The sequence below is a fragment of the Bubalus kerabau genome, chromosome 15, assembly GCF_029407905.1.
Source record: "Bubalus kerabau isolate K-KA32 ecotype Philippines breed swamp buffalo chromosome 15, PCC_UOA_SB_1v2, whole genome shotgun sequence".
Taxonomy (NCBI): domain Eukaryota; kingdom Metazoa; phylum Chordata; class Mammalia; order Artiodactyla; family Bovidae; genus Bubalus; species Bubalus kerabau.
This window is the reverse complement of record NC_073638.1, coordinates 1,726,135-1,743,759: the sequence shown is the minus strand read 5'-3', so window position 1 is coordinate 1,743,759 and position 17,625 is coordinate 1,726,135. Positions and strand designations below refer to the sequence as shown.

The following is a 17,625-nucleotide window of genomic DNA, read 5'->3' as shown; positions in this document are numbered from 1 at the left end:
CCATTTTCATTTCTAATTTTACTGATTTGGTTTTTCTCCCTTTGTATCTTGACTGAGTCTGGCTAATGGTTTTTCAATTTTATCCTTTCAAAGAACCAGCTTTTGGTTTTGTTGGTTTTTGCTATGATCTTTTTTGTTTCTTTTGCATTTATTTCTGCTCTAATTTTTAAGATTTCTTTCCTTCTACTAACCCTGGGGTTCTTCATTTCTTCCTTTTCTAGTTGCTTTAGGTGTAGAGTTAGGTTATTTATTTGACTTTTTTCTTGTTTCTTGAGGTGTGCCTGTATTGCTATGAACTTTCCCCTTAGGACTGCTTTTACCGTGTCCCACAGGTTTTGGGTTGTTGTTTTCATTTTCATTCGTTTCTATGCAAATTTTGATTCCTTTTTTGATTTCTTCTGTGATTTGTTGGTTATTCAGCAGCATGTTGTTCAGCCTCCATATGTTGGAATTTTCAATAGTTTTTCTCCTGTAATTGAGATCTAATCTTACTGCATTGTGGTCAGAAAAGATGCTTGGAATGATTTCTATTTTTTTGAATTTACCAAGGCTAGATTTATGGCCCAGGATGTGATCTATCCTGGAGAAGGTCCATGTGCGCTTGAGAAAAAGGTGAAATTCACTGTTTTGGGGTGAAATGTCCTATAGATATCAATTAGGTCTAACTGGTCTATTGTATTGTTTAAAGTTTGTGTTTCCTTGTTAATTTTCTGTTTAGTTGATCTATCCATAGGTGTGAGTGGGGTATTAAAGTCTCCCACTATTATTGTGTTATTGTTAATTTCTCCTTTCATACTTGTTAGCATTTGTCTTACATACTGCGGTGCTCCCATGTTGGGTGCATATATATTTATAATTGTTGTATCTTCTTCTTGGATTGATCCTTTGATCATTATGTAGTGACCTTCTTTGTCTCTTTTCACAGTCTTTGTTTTAAAGTCTATTTTATCTGATATGAGTATTGCTAATCCTGCTTTCTTTTGGTCCCTATTTGCATGGAAAATCTTTTTCCAGCCCTTCACTTTCAGTCTGTATGTGTCCCCTGATTTGAGATGGGTCTCTTGTAGAAAACATATGTAGGGGTCTTGTTTTTGTATCCATTCAGCCAGCCTTTGTCTTTTGGTTGGGGCATTCAACCCATTTACGTTTAAGGTAATTACTGATAAGTATGATCCCATTGCCATTTACTTTATTGTTTTGGGTTCAAATTTATACACCGTTTTTGTGTTTCCTGTCTACAGAATATCCTTTAGTATTTGTTGGAGAGCTGGTTTGGTGGTGCTGAATTCTCTCAGCTTTTGCTTGTCTGAAAAGCTTTCGATTTCTCCTTCATACTTGAATGAGATCCTTGCTGGGTACAATAATCTGGGCTGTAGGTTATTTTCTTTCATCATTTTAAGTATGTCTTGCCATTCCCTCCTGGCTTGAAGAGTTTCTGTTGAAAGATCAGCTGTTATGGGAATTCCCTCGTGTGTTATTTGTTGTTTTTCCCCTTGCTGCTTTTAATATTTGTTCTTTGTGCTTGATCTTTGTTAATTTGATTAATATGTGTTTTGGGGTGTTTCGCCTTGGGTTTATCCTATTTGGGACTCTCTGGGTTTCTTGGACTTGGGTGATTCTTTCTTTCCCCATTTTAGGGAAGTTTTCAACTATTACCTCCTCAAGTATTTTCTCATGGTCTTTCTTGTTGTCTTCTTCTTCTGGGACCCCTATGACTCGAATGTTGTAGCGTTTAATATTGTCCTGGACGTCTCTGAGATTGTCCTCATTTCTTTTAATTCGTTTTTCTTTTATCCTCTCTGATTATTTCTACCATTCTATCTTCTAATTCACTAATCCCATCTTCTGCCTCTGTTATTCTACTATTTGTTGCCTCCAGAGTGTTTTTAATTTCATTTATTGCATTATTCATTATATATTGACTCTTTTTTTATTTCTTCTAGGTCCTTGTTAAACCTATCTTGCATCTTCTCAATCCTTGTCTCCAGGCTATTTATCTGTGATTCCATTTTAATTTCAAGATTTTGGATCAATTTCACTATCATTATTTGGAATTCTTTATCAGGTAGATTCCCTATCTCTTCCTCTTTTGTTTGGTTTGGTGGGCATTTATCCTGTTCCTTTATCTGCTGGGTATTCCTCTGTCTCTTCATCTTGTTTAAAATGCTGAGTTTGGAGTGTTCTTTCTGTATTCTGGCAGTTTGTGGAGTTCTCTTTATTGTGGCATTTCCTCGCTCTGGGTGGGTATGTACAGGTGGCTTCTCAAGGTTTCCTGGTTAGGGAAGCTTGTGTAGGTGTTCTGGTGGGTGGAGCTGTATTTCTTCTCTCTGGAGTGCAATGAAGTGTCCAGTAATGAGTTATGAGATGTCTATGGTTTTGGGGTGACTTTGGGCAGCCTGTATCTTGAAGCTCAGGGCCGTGTTCCTTTGTTGCTGGAGAATTTGCTTGGTATGTCTTGCCCTGGAACGTGTTGGCCCTTGTGTGGTGCTTGGTTTCAGTGTCGGTATGGAGGCATTTGATGAGCTCCTGTCAATTAATGTTCCTTGGAGTCAGGAGTTCCCTGGAGTCAGGGTTTGGACTTAAGCCTCCGGCTTCCAGTTATCAGTCTTATTTTTACAGTAGTTTCAAAACTTCACCTTCTATACAGCACCACTGATAAAACATCTATGCTAAAGATGAAAAGTTTCTCTACTGTGAGGGTCACTCAGAGAGGTTCACAGCGTTACATGGAGAAGAGAAGAGGGAGGAGGTAGTTAGAAGTGACCCAAATGAGATGAGGTGGAATCAATAGTGGAGAGAGTGGGCTAGCCAGTAGTCACTTCCTTATGGGCACTCCACAACTGGACCGCTCAGAGATGTTCACAGAGTTATACAGAGAAGAGAAGAAGGAGGAAGGAGACAGAGGTGACCAGAAGGATAAAAGGGGGGAATGAAAAGGAGGGAGACAGATCCAGCCAGTAATCAGTTCCCTAAGTGTTCTCCACCGTCTGGAACACACAGAAATTCACAGAGTTGGGTAGAGTAGAGAGGCGTTAGGGAGGAGACACAGGCAACCTCGTGGAGAAAAAGGAGAGTCCAAAGGGGGAGAGAGCAGTCAAGCCAGTAATCTCGCTCCCTAGTGAAAAATGGGTCCTGAAGATTGGGTTCTTAAAGGTACAAAATTGGTAACAAATACATAAAAACAAAAATTAAAAATCTAGAGTAGAGTTTGGACTTTCAAAAATACGATGTTAAAGAAAAGAAGAAGGAAAAGAAAGAGAGAAAAAACGTACAAAGAAAAACAAACAAGGTCGCGAAAATTATAAAGAAAATACAAGTACAAAGTTGATAATACCAAAAAGCAAAAATTTAAAATCTAGAGTAGAGTTTGGAATTTCAAAAATACAATGTTTTAAAAAAGAAGAAAAATAAAGAAAGAAAACAAACACAAAGTCGCAAAAATTATAAAGAAAATACAGGTACAAAATTGATATCAAATACCAAAAAGCATAAATTAAAAATCTAGAGTAGAGTTTGGAATTTCAGATATACAACGTTATATAAAAGAAGAAGAGAAAGAAACAGAGAAAGAAAAAAAAAAAAGTCACAGAAATTATAAAAAAAAAACCATAGGTACAAAATTGATAACATATACCAAAAAGCTAAAATTAAAAATCTAGAGTAGAGTTTGGAATTTCAAAAATACAATGTTAAAGAAAAGAAGAAAAAAAAAAATAAGGTCAAAAAATTATAAAATATATATATATGAAGTTTGCTGAAGAAGAAAAAAATAGGGTCTTTTTTTTTTTGGCAAAGTAATAGGTTATAAAAGTGAAAATTAAAGGAACAATAGACGACTTAAAAAAATTTTTTTCAATTAAAAAAGAAAGAAAGAATGATCGTAAAAATAGTAAAAATATATCTAGGACTTTCTCTGGTTTTGTTGTGAGTATTGTGGGTTCAGTTCATTTTTGGCTAGTTCCTTGGTCCGACTTATATTTCTCAAGATCTATAAGCCCCTTTCTATGTAGTCCGTAGTAACCACAGGGTTTTAATCTATGGCCTGTAGCTTCCAAGGCGTTTCCCTCTGTTATAGCTTCTTCTGTTTGCTGGTCTCTTCAGTGTCTGGTTTCCGCCCTGACACAAAGGGGACGGTGGAGGACACTTTTTTTTTTAGACTCACTTGTTCAGTCGCGCTGTGGGAAGGGAGGGAGGGATGCTGCAAATAACACTGGCGTGCGCTCACAGTGCCTCAGCCACATGGGTCTGCCCCCGCTCACGGTGTGTAGCCTCCCTGCCCACAGTGCTTGGGTTCTAGGTTGTTCCGCCGGGAACAATCCGAGGCCGGCCCTGGGCTGCATGCACCTCCCAGGTCCAAGCCGCTCAGGTTCAGGCACTCGGGTAGTCCTCAGAGGCACCGACTCGGTTGGGCCTGCATTTTGTGTTCTTCCCAGGTCCAAACAGCTCATGTGATGAGGTGTTTGGCGAGTGCCAATGCTGCGATTTATTGCCTCCCCACCACTCGGTTATCTGGGTGTAAAACCGGCGCACCTTCTCAGGCAGATGTTGACCATCCAGACCCCCAAGAAGTTTTAGTTAGCAAAGAAGCCTGCTTACAGTTTTATAGATAATGTCTCTCTGGGGCTGTGATTGCCCCCTTCTGGCTCTGGCTGCCTGTCACCGGAGGGGGAAGGTCTGCAGCCGGCTATCTCTATTCAGTCCTTTGTTCCGTGTGCGGGCCTGGTGGTGTCTTAGGTTAGGGCTGGATTTTCGTGTGATAGATATCCCACAGTCTGGTTTGCTAGCCCAAATTATTTCGCTCAGATAGCACTCTGGATATTCAGGCCAAATTCTTACTCTAAGCGATACAGCCCGCGCCGTGCCTCCCTGCCCAGCCCCCACTTGCTAATGGCGTGTGCAGGCGTCTGCACTGCTTCTCTGCTGGGGGAGTTACCGTAGGGCTCGCAATCTGCGAGTTTTAATTGTTTATTTATTTTTTCTCCCTGTTATGTTGCCCTCTGTGCTTCCAAAGCTCGGCACAGATTCAGCAGTGAGAAGGTTTCCTGGTGTTTGGAAACTTCTCTCTTTTTAAGACTCCCTTCCCGGGATGGAACTCTGTCCCTCCCTCTTTTGTCTCTTTTTTTTGTCTTTTATATTTTTTCCTACCTCCTTTCGAAGAGTTGGGTTGCTTTTCTGGGTGCCTGATGTCCTCTGCCGGCATTCAGAAGTTGTTTTGTGGAATTTACTCGATGTTTAAATGCTCTTTTGATGAATTTGTGGGGGAGAAAGTGTTCTCCCCGTCCTACTCCTCCGCCATCTTGGCTCCTCCCCTCAAATTGATGTTTTTGAACTGTGGTGTTGGAGAAGACTCTTGAGAGTCCCTTGGACTTCAAGGAAATCCAACCAGTCCATTCTGAAGGAGATCAGCCCTGGGATTTCTTTGGAAGGAATGATGCTAAAGCTGAAAGTCCAGTACTTTGGCCACCTCATGCGAAGAGTTGACTCATTGGAAAAGACTCTGATGCTGGGAGGGATTGGGGGCAGGAGGAGAAGGGGACGACAAGAGGATGAGATGGCTGGATGGCATCACTGACTTGATGGACCTGAGTCTGGGTGAACTCCGGGAGTTGGTGACGGACAGAGAGGCCTGGCATGCTGCGATTCATGGGGTTGCAAAGAGTCGGACACAACTGAGCGACTGAACTGACTGAACTGAACTGAATCCAGACTGTATGATACTGCCGCTGCTGCTGCTAAGTCGCTTCAGTCGTGTCTAACTCTGTGCAACCCCATAAACGGCAGCCCACCAGGCTCCCCGTCCCTGGGATTCTCCAGGCAAGAACACTGGAGTGGGTTGCCATTTCCTTCTCCAATGCATGAAAGTGAAAGTGAAAGTGAAATCACTCAGTCGTGTCCGACTCTCAGCGACTCCATGGACTGCACCCTACCAGGCTCCACCGTCCATGCGATTTTCCAGGCAAGAGTACTGGAGTGGGCTGCCATTGCCTTCTCCAACCTGTATGATACTGGTGAAGACTAAATACACACATCAGTGGAACAGAATATATAATTAACAAACAGTCCCGCTCAAGTAAAGTCAACTGATTTTTCACCAAAGTTCGAAAGTAATTTAAAGAATAGTACTGAAGCAAATGATATTAAAACAAATGGATATCCACAAGCAAAAAAAAAGTGAACCTTGATCTAACCATCACCGTTTATACAAAAATTAACTCAAAATGCATCATAAATTTAAAGGAAAAAATTTAAACTATAAAACTTTTAGAAGAAAGAAATTATAGGAGAAAATCTTTGTGACTACTAGGGGTTAGTCAATATGAGTTAAAAGTATAATCCATAAAATAGAGGAAAAAATTGATAGGTTGAATTTTACCAAATCTAAAATCTTTTCCTTTGTGAAAGACCATGTAAACAAGCTATGGCCTGTAAGAAAATACTTGCAAATGAAATCTGATAAAAGATTCACACAAAGAACTCTCGAAATTCAATGGGTTGAAAAAAACCCAAACAATCCAACTATAAAATAGCCCAAGGGCATGAATAAATATTTGGCCAATGAAAACATACAGATGGAAAATAAGTACATTTAGTGGTGTTCATATCATTAGTCATTAAAGACATAATTTATTCTATTAAACTTCACAGATATTGCAGTTTTGATAATTTGTGGCAACCTTGTGCTGTCAGATGATGGTTAGCATTTTTTAGAACTGATACTTTAAATTAAGGTACGTACAGTGTTTTTAAACATAGTGGTATTGATATTAATACTTAAACATAACTTTTGTAAGCATTGGGAAAAACAACAACTAATGCAACATTTGCTTTATTGCAGAGGTCTGGAAACAACCTGTCTATAGCTCCAAGATATTCCACTATGAAAAAATGTAAAGTTAAGACCACAGTGGGAATATTATTACCTATTAGAATTGCTAATATATTATTAAAAACAGTGGTAACACCAAAAGCTTGAGAGGATTCAGAGACACTAAACCATTCATACATTGCTAATGGCAATTATTTGCTAGTTTCTTAAAAAGTGGTTTAGCTTGTATTTTCAATACTATGATGCAAGATCCCCAACAATGCCTTGCTGGCTTTGATGCCTGCTTTGCTGCTGTTGCTGGCCCAGGTAGGGAAGCTAATTCCTAGCTTTATTGGTGAATGCAACCCCAGCCCCACTTACCTGGAAACCTGCCCAGAGCATCCAGGAAACAGAGCAGCTCAGCAACACTTGAAGAGCACCAAGTCAGTGATTCTGTCTGACCAAGGAACTTAGTGAGCAGTTCTGACTGATTAAGATCCTTAGTCAGCAAGTCATACCAGCTGTGAATGCTGTTACATGGCCCCCAGGTTGGAAAGCAAATTCAACGCCTGGCCTGAATACAGCCTCCATGCCTGCCCAATCAGAAAAACTAAACAGAAAACTCAGGAAGCTGTGTAGCCCCACCTACCACCCTGCTTACAACAGCAATGGAGCAGAAAGCTGAGCCAACATGGCACCACCAAAGCAAAGTAAGAAAGTTCCAAGCTGACTCTAAAGAAACAGAAATTTCTGAACTGTGTACAAAGATTTCAGAATAATCCCCTCAAAGAAGTTTAGTGAGCTTCTTTACAGACATTAAACAAAATTAGGAAAACAGTGCATGAGCAAAGCAAGAAGTTCAACCAAGAAATAAGCCATAAAAAAAAAATTTTAGAGTTGAAGGACATGATGACTGATCTGAAGAATTCAATGGAGAGCTTTAACATCAGACTTGGTCAAGCAGAAAAAAGAATCAATGAATAGAACACAGGGCATTTAAAATCATTCAGCTGGAAGACCAAAAAAGTGCAAAAGAGTAAAACTGTCTATGAAAACCACAAGATATCATCAAATGAATAACAACTGCATTATGAGAATCCCAGAAGAAAAAAGAACAGAAAATATTTTTAAAGCAATAATGGCTGTACAAACCTGGGGACAGATATGGATATCAAAAGCCATGAGGCCCAAAGAACGCCAAATAGACTACTCCAAAACAGCTATAGAGACACATTGTAATTACACTGTCAAAAGTCAGACAAGAAAGAATTTTAAAAGGAGCAGAGGAACAACACATCATATACAAGGGACCACTCCCAATAGACTGTGGTCCGATTTCTCAACAGAAACTTAGTAGTTCTGGAGAGAATGGGGTGATATATTCAAAATACTGAAAGAAAACAAAACACTGTCTCAGGAATACTACACCCAACAAAATCATCTTTCAGAAATTAATGAAAGATAAAGAATTTTCTGAAAACACAAAAACTCAGTGAGTTCATTTCCACTAGATTTGCCTTCAAAGAAATAATAAAGGGAGTTATTTAAAACATGATAAAAACACATAAATGTAAGTGTAAAGCTAACTGGGTAAATATACAAAGTCAGATTCTCTAATATTATAATGGTGATACATAATTCAAAATTTTAAAATAAATACTAATAGACAACCATAACTAAAATAATGTATTAGATGCATAATATAAAATACATATAAACTAAAACATCAATAATTTAAAATGGAAAAGGAGAAGTAAAAATATAAAATTTATATATGCAAAAACTGTGTCAGATTAAAACAATAAGTTAAAAACATAAATTTTATGTAAGTCTCATGGTAACCAAAAGCAAAAAACCTATAGTAGTTACACTAATGATTATGACAAGAGTCAAAGACTGTGAAGTGAAAGTTGCTCAATCGTGTCCAACTCTTTGCGACCTCATGGACTACACAGTCCCTGGAATTCTCCAGGCCAGAATACTGGAGTGGATAGCCATTTCCTTCTCCAGGGGATCTTCCCAACCCCAGGATCAAACCCAGGTCTCCTGCATTGCAGGCGGAATCATTACCAACTGAGCTATCTCAGAAGCCAGTCAAAGAATATTACTACAAAAAGTCAAGTCACAAAGAAGAGAGATAAAAAAGAAACTCAACACTATTAACCAAATGGCAACAGAAGTCTTTACCTAAGTAGAAAATTCCATAGACTCCACCAAGAAATGTAAGCATTAATAAATTAAGCAAAATTACTAGATACAATATCAACATACAAAAATTGTTGTTGTGTCTGACTCTTTGCACCTCATGGACTGCAGCATGCCAGGCTTCCCTGTCCTTCTCTACCTCTTTGCTCAAACTCAAAGACCACTGATTCACTGATGCCATCCAATCATCTTTCTCTGTCACCCCATTCTCATCCTGCCCTCAATCTCTGTCAGCATCAAGGTCTTTTCCAATGAGTCGGTTTTTCCCATCTGGTGGCCAAAGTATTGGAACTTCAGCTTCAGCATCAGTCCTTCCAGTGAATATTCAGGGTTGATTTCCTTTAGGATTAACTGGTTTGATCTCCTTGCTGTCCAAGGGATTCTTGAGAGTCTTCTCCAAAACCACAGTTTGAAACCATCAATTCTTCAGCAATTAGCCTTCTTTGTGGTCTAAATCTCACAGCCATACACAACTACTGGAAGGAAAAACCATAGCCTTGACAATATGAACCTTTGTTGGCAAAGTGATGTCTCTGCTTTTTAATACACTGACAAGGTTTATGACAGCTTTTCTTCCAAGGAGCAAATGTCTTTTCATTTCATGGCTGCAGTTAACATCTGCAGTGATTTTGGAGCCCAAGAAAATAAAATCTGCACTGTTTCTACTTTTTACCAATCTACTTGCTATGAAGTGATGGGACCAGATGCCAGCACTAGTTTTTTGCTTTTTCACTTTCTTTCACTTTCAAGAGGCTCTTTAGTTCCTCTTCATTTTCTGCCAATAGGCTGGTATCATCTGCATATCTGAGGTTGTTGATATTTCTCCTGGCAATCTTGATCCCAGTTTGTAATTCATCCAGCCCAGCATTTCACATGATGCACTCTGCATATAATTAAATAAGCAAGGTGGTCTGGTTTTCCCATCTCTTTAGGAATTTCCCACAGTTTGTTGTGATACACACAGTCAAAGGCTTTAGCGTAGTCAAAGAAGCAGACGTAAATGCTTTTCTAGAATCCCCTTGTTTTTTTGTGATCCATATGGATGTTAGCAATTTGATCTCTGGTTCCTCTGCCTTTTCTAAATCCAGCTTGTTCATCTGGAAGTTCTCAGTTCACATACTGTTGAAGCCAAACTTGAAGGACTTTGAGCGTTACTTTGCTAGCATGTGAAATGAGCACAACTGTACAGTAGTTAGAACACTCTTAGGTACGGCCCTTCTTTAGGATTGGAATGAAAACTGACCCTTTCCAGTCCTGTGGGCAGTGTTGAGTTCCAAATTTGCTGACATATCAAGTGCAGCACTTTCACAGCATCAACTTTTAGGGTTTGAAATAGCTCAGCTGGAATTCCAATACCGTACCTAGATTTTTTCATAGCAATGCCTCCTAAAGCCCACTTGACTTCACATTCGAGAATGTCTGGTTCTAGGTGAATGACCACACCATTGGGGTTATCCAGCTCATTAAGATCTTTTTTGTACAGTTTTGGTCACTGTCTCCTGTACAATGTTATGAACCTCCATCCATAGTTCTTCGGGTACTCTATCAGATCTAATCCCTCGAATCTATTTATCACTTCCACTGTAAAATCGTAAGGGTTTGATTTAGGTCATTCTTGAATGGGCTAATGGTTTTCCCTACTTTCTTCAATTTAAGTCTGAATTTTGGAATAAGGAATTCATGATATGAGCAACAGTCAGCTCCAGGTCTTGTATATGCTAAGAATGAAATTAACTATGAAGTAAATAAAACATTCTCACTTATGGCAGCATCAACAACAATATAATACTTCAGTTCAGTTCAGTCGCTCTGTCGTGTCCGACTCTTTGCGACCCCATGAATTGCAGCAAGCCAGGCCTCCCTGTCCATCACCAACTCCCGGAGTTCACTCAAACTCATGTCCATCGGGTTGGTGATGCCATACAGCCATCTCATTCTCTGTCGTCCCCTTCTCCTGCCCCCAATCCCTCCCAGCATCAGAGTCTTTTCCAAGAGTCAACTCTTCGCATGAGGTGGTCTAAGTATTGGAGTTTCAGCTTTAGTATCATTCCTTCCAAAGAACACCCAGGACTGATCTCCTGGGTATTCTTTAGAATGGACTGGTTGGATCTCCTTGCAGTCCAAGGGACTCTCAAGAGTCTTCTCCAACACCACAGTTCAAAAGCATCAATTCTTCGGCATTCAGCCTTCTTCACAGTCCAACTCTCACATCCATACATGACCACTGGAAAAACCATAGCCTTGACTAGACGAACCTTTGTTGGCAAAGTAATGTCTCTGCTTTTCAATACGCTATCTAGGTTGGTCATAATTTTCCTTCCAAGGAGTAAGCGCCTTTTAATTTCATGGCTGCAGTCACCATCTGCAGTGATTTTGGAGCCCAAAAAAATAAAGTCTGCCACTGTTTCCACTGTTTCCCCATCTATTTCCCATGAAGTGATGGGACCAGATACCATGATCTTCATTTTCTGAATGTTGAGCTTTAAGCCAACTTTTTCACTCTCCTCTTTCACTTTCATCAAAAGGCTTTTTAGGAGTACATTAACCATGTAGGTGAAAAACTTAACACACCAAAAAGTACAGGATACTAATGAAAGAAACTGAAGAAGACATAAATAAATGTAAAGATATTAAATGTTCTTGGATTTGAAGAATTAACATTATTAAAATGTCCATACAACACAAAGCCATCTATAGAGTCAATACAATCCCTATCATGATTTCCTAGGCATTTCTCTCTCTCTCACACACACACACACACACACACACACACAAATAACAGAAGGAAAAAAAAAAAATCTTGCAATTTATATAGAACTATCATAGACACTAAATAGGCAAAACAATCCTGAGAAAGAACAAAGCTAGACACATCATGTCTTGATTTTAAATTATATTACAAAGCTACAGTAATCAAAACAGTATGCACTAGGACAAAACCAGATACATAGACTAATGGGAAACACATGTAAGTTCAACTAATGTTTGACAAGAAGGCCACAAACTCAGTGGTAAAAAGACAAATTTCTTCAAAAATTTAGCTGAGGAAAATGGATATTCACATGCCAAAGAATGAAACTACATCCCTATTTCACAATATCCACAAAAATTAACTCAAAATTAAAGAGTTAAATGTAAAATCTGATACCATAAAACTCCCAGGAGAAAAATGAAGAATAAGCTCCTTGATCACAGTAATAGCAATGATTTTTGCAGGGGCGGGGCGGGCGGGGTATGACACCTAAAGCGCAGACACAAAAAAATAAACAAGTGGGACTATAGCAAGCCACAAGGTTTCTGTACAGTAAATGAAACAATCTACAAAATGAAAAGGCAATCTATAAAATGCGACAAAATATTCTCAAACCACACATCTGATAAAACGTCAACATCCAAACTGTATAACAAACTCAAACAACTCAATAGCAAAAAAATCCAAATAACACAATTAAAAATGGGCAAAGAACTCAAATAGCCTTCTTTTTCCAAAAAAGATATTCAAATGGCCAACAGGAACGTGAAAAGGTACTCAACATCACAAATCAAAACCCTAATAGATCACCTCACACTTGTTGGCATGGCTACTGTCAAAAACAGAAGCAATAACAAGTGGTGTTGTGGATGTGGATAAAAGGAAAGAAACCTTTGTATACATCTGTTGTGAATGTAAACAGGTATAGTCAAATAAAAAATAGTCTGCACATTTCTTGAAAAAGACAGAAGTACCACTTCATGCTTCAGTGGTGTCTAACTCTTTGCGACCCATGGACTATAGTCCACTAGGCTTCTCCGTCCATGGGATTTTCCAGGCAAAGGTAACTGGAGTGGGTTACCATTTCCTCCTCCAGAGAGAAGTACCACATGATTCAGCAATTCAACTTCTGGGTATATACTCAAAATACATCAAATCACCATCCTGAATAGCTGTCTGTACCCCCACTTCACTGTAGCATTGTTCACAATACCCAAGACATGGAGACATTGTAAAGGCTCATGGGTAAATGAAAGGATAAAGAAAAAATAATATGTATATACACACACACATACAGAGAAAAAATATTCAGCCATAAAAAAGAAGGAATATTGCTAGTTGTGACAACATGGATTGACCTTAAGGGCATTATGCTAGATCAAATGGAGAAAGACAAATATTGTATGATGTCACTTACATGTGGGATCTAAAAACCTAAAGTCATAGAAAAAGAACAAATTAATGTTAGTCAAAGGTGGGTGGGTGTGTGTGTGCAGGGGAGAACTGGGTAAAGGTAATAAGAATATACAAATTTCCAGTTATAAGATAAATAAGTTCTGGAAATGTAACATTCAGCATGATGACAATAGTTAACAATACTATGTGGAATATCTGAAAGTTACTAAGAGAATTAGACCTTACAAGTTCACATAAGAAGAAAAAACTAACTTCGGAAGATAGATGCTAACTTATTGTGGTAATTATTTAGCAATACATGTATGCATGTGTTCATCTGCTCAGTTGTGTCCAACGCTCTGTGACCCTTTGGACATAGCCTGCCAGATTCCTCTGTCCATGGTATTTCTCAGGCAAGAATACTGGGGAAGGTTGCCATTTCCTCTTCCAGGGGATCTTCCTAACCCAGGGATCAAATCCATGTTTCCTGCATCTCCTGCATTGCAGGAATCATGATGTACACCAAAAATACAATGTTATATATAATTATATCTCAATAAAACTAAGGGGCAGGAAACTAAACACATATTATACAACCCAATAATCACAGACCTGAGCATTTATCCTAGGAGAAATAAAAATTTATGTGGGCATAAAATCCTGTATATAACTTTTCATAGCAGCTTTATTTATATAATCAAAAACTGGAAACAACCAAAATGTTGCTAAACAAACAGATGAGTATACAAACTGGACCATCCATACCACGAAGTATAACTCACCTTTAAAAAGGAACAAATTACTATATACACAATTTAGATGAATTACAAGAGCATTACCATGAATGAAAATTCAGTCTCTAAAGGTCACATATTTTATAATTCCACTTCTAAAATATCCTTTAAATGATAAAATTATAGGCATGAGAAACAGACTAGAGGTTTCCAGGGACTGAAGGCTCTGTTGTGGGGGGTTGGAGGAAGTGGATATACACAAAGGAGACTTGATTGTTGACAGTAGCCACAGGAATCTAACACAGGTGATAAAATGACATGAAATTATACACACACTGTATCAATGTCAAATTCCTGGTTTTGAATTTGAACAATAATTATGTAAGATATAAAACTGGGGAAACTGTGTGAAGGATACATGTGATCTCTCTGTACTAGTTTTGTAACTTCCTGTGTATCCGTAGTTACTCTTTTAAAAATGAAGAGAAAAAGACAATGACATATAAATTCAAATCAGAAACTATTTTGACCTTACAGTTTTGTTCTTGTTCAAAACACTCAGAATATTCAAAGAAAATTTCCTTTTATTTTTGGTGTAACTGGTTCCTCAGTTTTTAAAAATAAGTTGAATGTAAAACAACAAGAAGATATCCAAATCTGAGACTTTCAAAAGGATAAAATCTCTATTTCTTCATTGTGGCACAGACCTCGAGAACATCGATTTTAAAACTCAACCATAAATTTTTTTATATTAAGTTCACTGATGATAAAAATATGAATGTAATTTGGATTGTTAGATTAAGTCTCATTTTTTCATGAAGAATTAAACTCAATGATATAAGTATAAAGAAGTTCTTTGGGGGACTTTCAAAATGGCAGAGGAGTAAGACTATACCATAAAGTAAGACTATACCATAAAGGAAGGTGGGGAGATCACCATCCCCCACAAATACATCATAAATGCATCTGCATGTGGAACAACTCATTCGGAACACCTGGATGCTGGCAGAAGATGCCAGACTTCCAAAAAGGCAAGCTAATCTCCACAGAATGAAGTAGGGCAAAAGATACAAGAACAATGAAAGACAAAGGACTTGGGATGGGGATCTGAACTTCAGGGAGGGAGCTGTGAAGGAGAAAAAGTCTGCACACTCAGAAACCCCCTCATGGGTGGGGACAGGAGCATCTTCAGAACCTCAAAGGGGAACGCAGCAACATTAGGAAGGCAAAATGAAAAGAATTCACCACAGAGATAACTGCTGACCAGCACTTCCCAGTTGAGATGCTGTTTGCATGCCCACTACAGTGATTTGGGGCTGGGTGCTGAGGCTCAGGCTTCAGGCACTGGACCCCAGAGGGAAAACTGGGGTTGACAGAAATGATGCTAATCTGAGGGAACTAGTACAATACAGCTAGGCGAGTCCAGGGTAAAGCATGGGCCTTCCAGAGAGTCAAGGGATCACTGCTGCAGGGAAACTCTAATTCCACACATGCACAGACTACAGGACTCTGCCTTTGTGAAAGCCATAGATGGGAGAAGCCACAGATGTGGACTGCTACCCCAGAGGCAGGTATACTGGCCACCACTGCCAAAGCTGGCAGAAGTGCCAGATGTGGCACTAGCCATGACTGCAGTTTATGATCCCAGAGTGGGGAATGCAGGCTGACTGGCCACCTCTAAAGCCAAGGCGAGGGCCAGAGGTTGTTGACAAAATGCCACTGTGGTCCCAACCTCAGAGGCAGCAGCTTTCACCAAGTAATGAGCAGGCACAGGTCACTGCCCACACCTTCTGGGGAAACTTTGCAGCTTGGCTCTGCTGAGGGACACATGAACCAAGGCCAACTCCCCTGAGGGAGCACATGACGGCCTGACTATAGCAACTTCCTGCAGGCCTCCACCTCAGTGGGCACTTCCCTATGTCCCAGTTGTGTCTCCCATAGCACTCCCTCTCCCAAGTCAAACTGAGCAAGCAAGCCCTGATCAGCTGCTACTCTCATTCACTCTTGTCTGGGTGGGGAACAGACATTGGAGGGTGGCCTACAAGCAGAAGCAGGGCCAAAACCAAAGCTGAGCACCAGGGGTTGTAGGATGGAAGAAGAGGAAGGGCATGTGCTCCTCTAGCCACAGGTGCAGCAGATTAAATCTCCAGAAAGAGCCTAAGGCTGTGGACTTTGGGGGCAACTGTGGACTTTGGGTGCAAGAACAAGCTGGAGTAAGACCAGATCTGAGTCTGAGCTGACCGTACAGCATCCACAACAGGTCCAGAGACCTTCCCAGAAATGTTGGAGGACTTCCTGAGTAAACAGAATGCCTAGTACACACTGTACGCAAGGACAACGGAGGATTCAGGAGGACATTCTTCTCTCTATATATGTACGTATATATTTTTTCTTTTTCATACTGTTGTAATGGTGTTCTTTATTATTCCTTTAATTTTTATTTTTTAACTTACTTTTCCTTTTTAGAAACCTTTTACTTTTGAATAAATTTATTATTTTTCTATTTTTACAGTACTCTAGTTATATTCCATTTTTTCCACATTTTTGATATTGTATTTTTGCTACTCTAGTTTTTAGTATTTGTTTTCACTTAGCATTTGTTTATTGGCTTGAATGTACTCTTCCTTTTTTGGTTCCTATTTTTATTCTTTTTTCTTCTTCTTTTTTTTTTCTATTCTCTTTGTGAGTATGAAAGCTCCTTTGTTTATTCTTGTCTGTTGATTGTTGCTTGTGTTGCTTTACCATTTGTCGTGGGTTTTGTCTGTCCCTTTTTTTTTTTTTTTCTTTCTATAGTTGACGTTTTCTTTTTCCTTTTGCTTTTCATTTCTTTTTTTCACTCTTTCCCCTCTTTTCTTTTGTTTTTTCCCTCTTCTCTCACTCCTTTTTTGTGCCCTTTATGACTTTTTCTTTCCCTTTTATGCTGTGTGGCTTGTGGAGTCTTGGGGCTACAGAAGGAGTCAGGCCTGAATCTCCAAGGTAGGATACCTGAGTCCAGGGTGTTGCACCATGAGAGAACTCCCAATCCCATGGAATATTAAACAGCAAGAGCTCTCCCAAAGGCCGCCATCTCAACACTAAGACCATGCAACACAAAAGGCCAGAAAGCTCCAATGCCAGATGTCTGATGCCAAACCATCAGCAAAACATGAACATAACACTGCCCAGTAGCAGAGGTGTGTCCCAATGCCATACCTTGTTTACAGACACCCCACACAAACCACTGGATGTAGTACTGCCCTTCAGAGAGACAAGATCCAACTCCAACCACCAGAACACAGGCACCAATCCCCACCACCAAGTAAAGCTTCACAAGGCACTGGTCCAAACCCACCAGCTGGGGACCAAGTCCACAACATGAACTACGACCTTGCAGCTACGGAAAGGAGACCCCAAGCACAGTAAATTAAACGAAAGGAAAAGACAGGGAAACATACAGTAGATGAAGGAACACGGTAAAACCCACAAAACCAAACAAATGAAGAAGAAATAGGCAGCCTACTTGAAAAAGTATTCAGAGTAATGAAAGTAAAGATGATCCAAAAATGTGGAAAATGGAAGCACAGATAAACAGAATTGAGGCACAGACTTAGAAGATACAAGAAATGTTTACTAAGTACCTAGTAGAAATAAAGAACACATAATCAGCAATGAAAAACAAAACAACTGAGATGAAAAATACACTAGAGGAAACCAAGAGCAGAATTATTGAGGCAGAAGAATGGATAAGTGAGCAG

At 39.4% G+C, this 17,625-nt stretch overlaps 1 protein-coding gene across 4 annotated transcripts in view; it reads right to left on the bottom strand.

Moving 5' to 3' along the window:
* KBTBD3 (kelch repeat and BTB domain containing 3) overlaps positions 1 to 17,625 on the bottom strand; it is a 77,418-nt gene that overhangs the window by 40,029 nt on the left and 19,764 nt on the right. The window contains exon 2 of one of the 4 annotated variants that reach the window (XM_055547445.1): positions 7,187 to 7,258. The exons of the other annotated variants lie outside the window; for them this stretch is intronic. The gene's annotated coding sequence lies outside the window, so the exon portion shown is untranslated. The remainder of the gene's footprint in view (positions 1 to 7,186; positions 7,259 to 17,625) is intronic. 4 annotated transcript variants of the gene reach the window in all.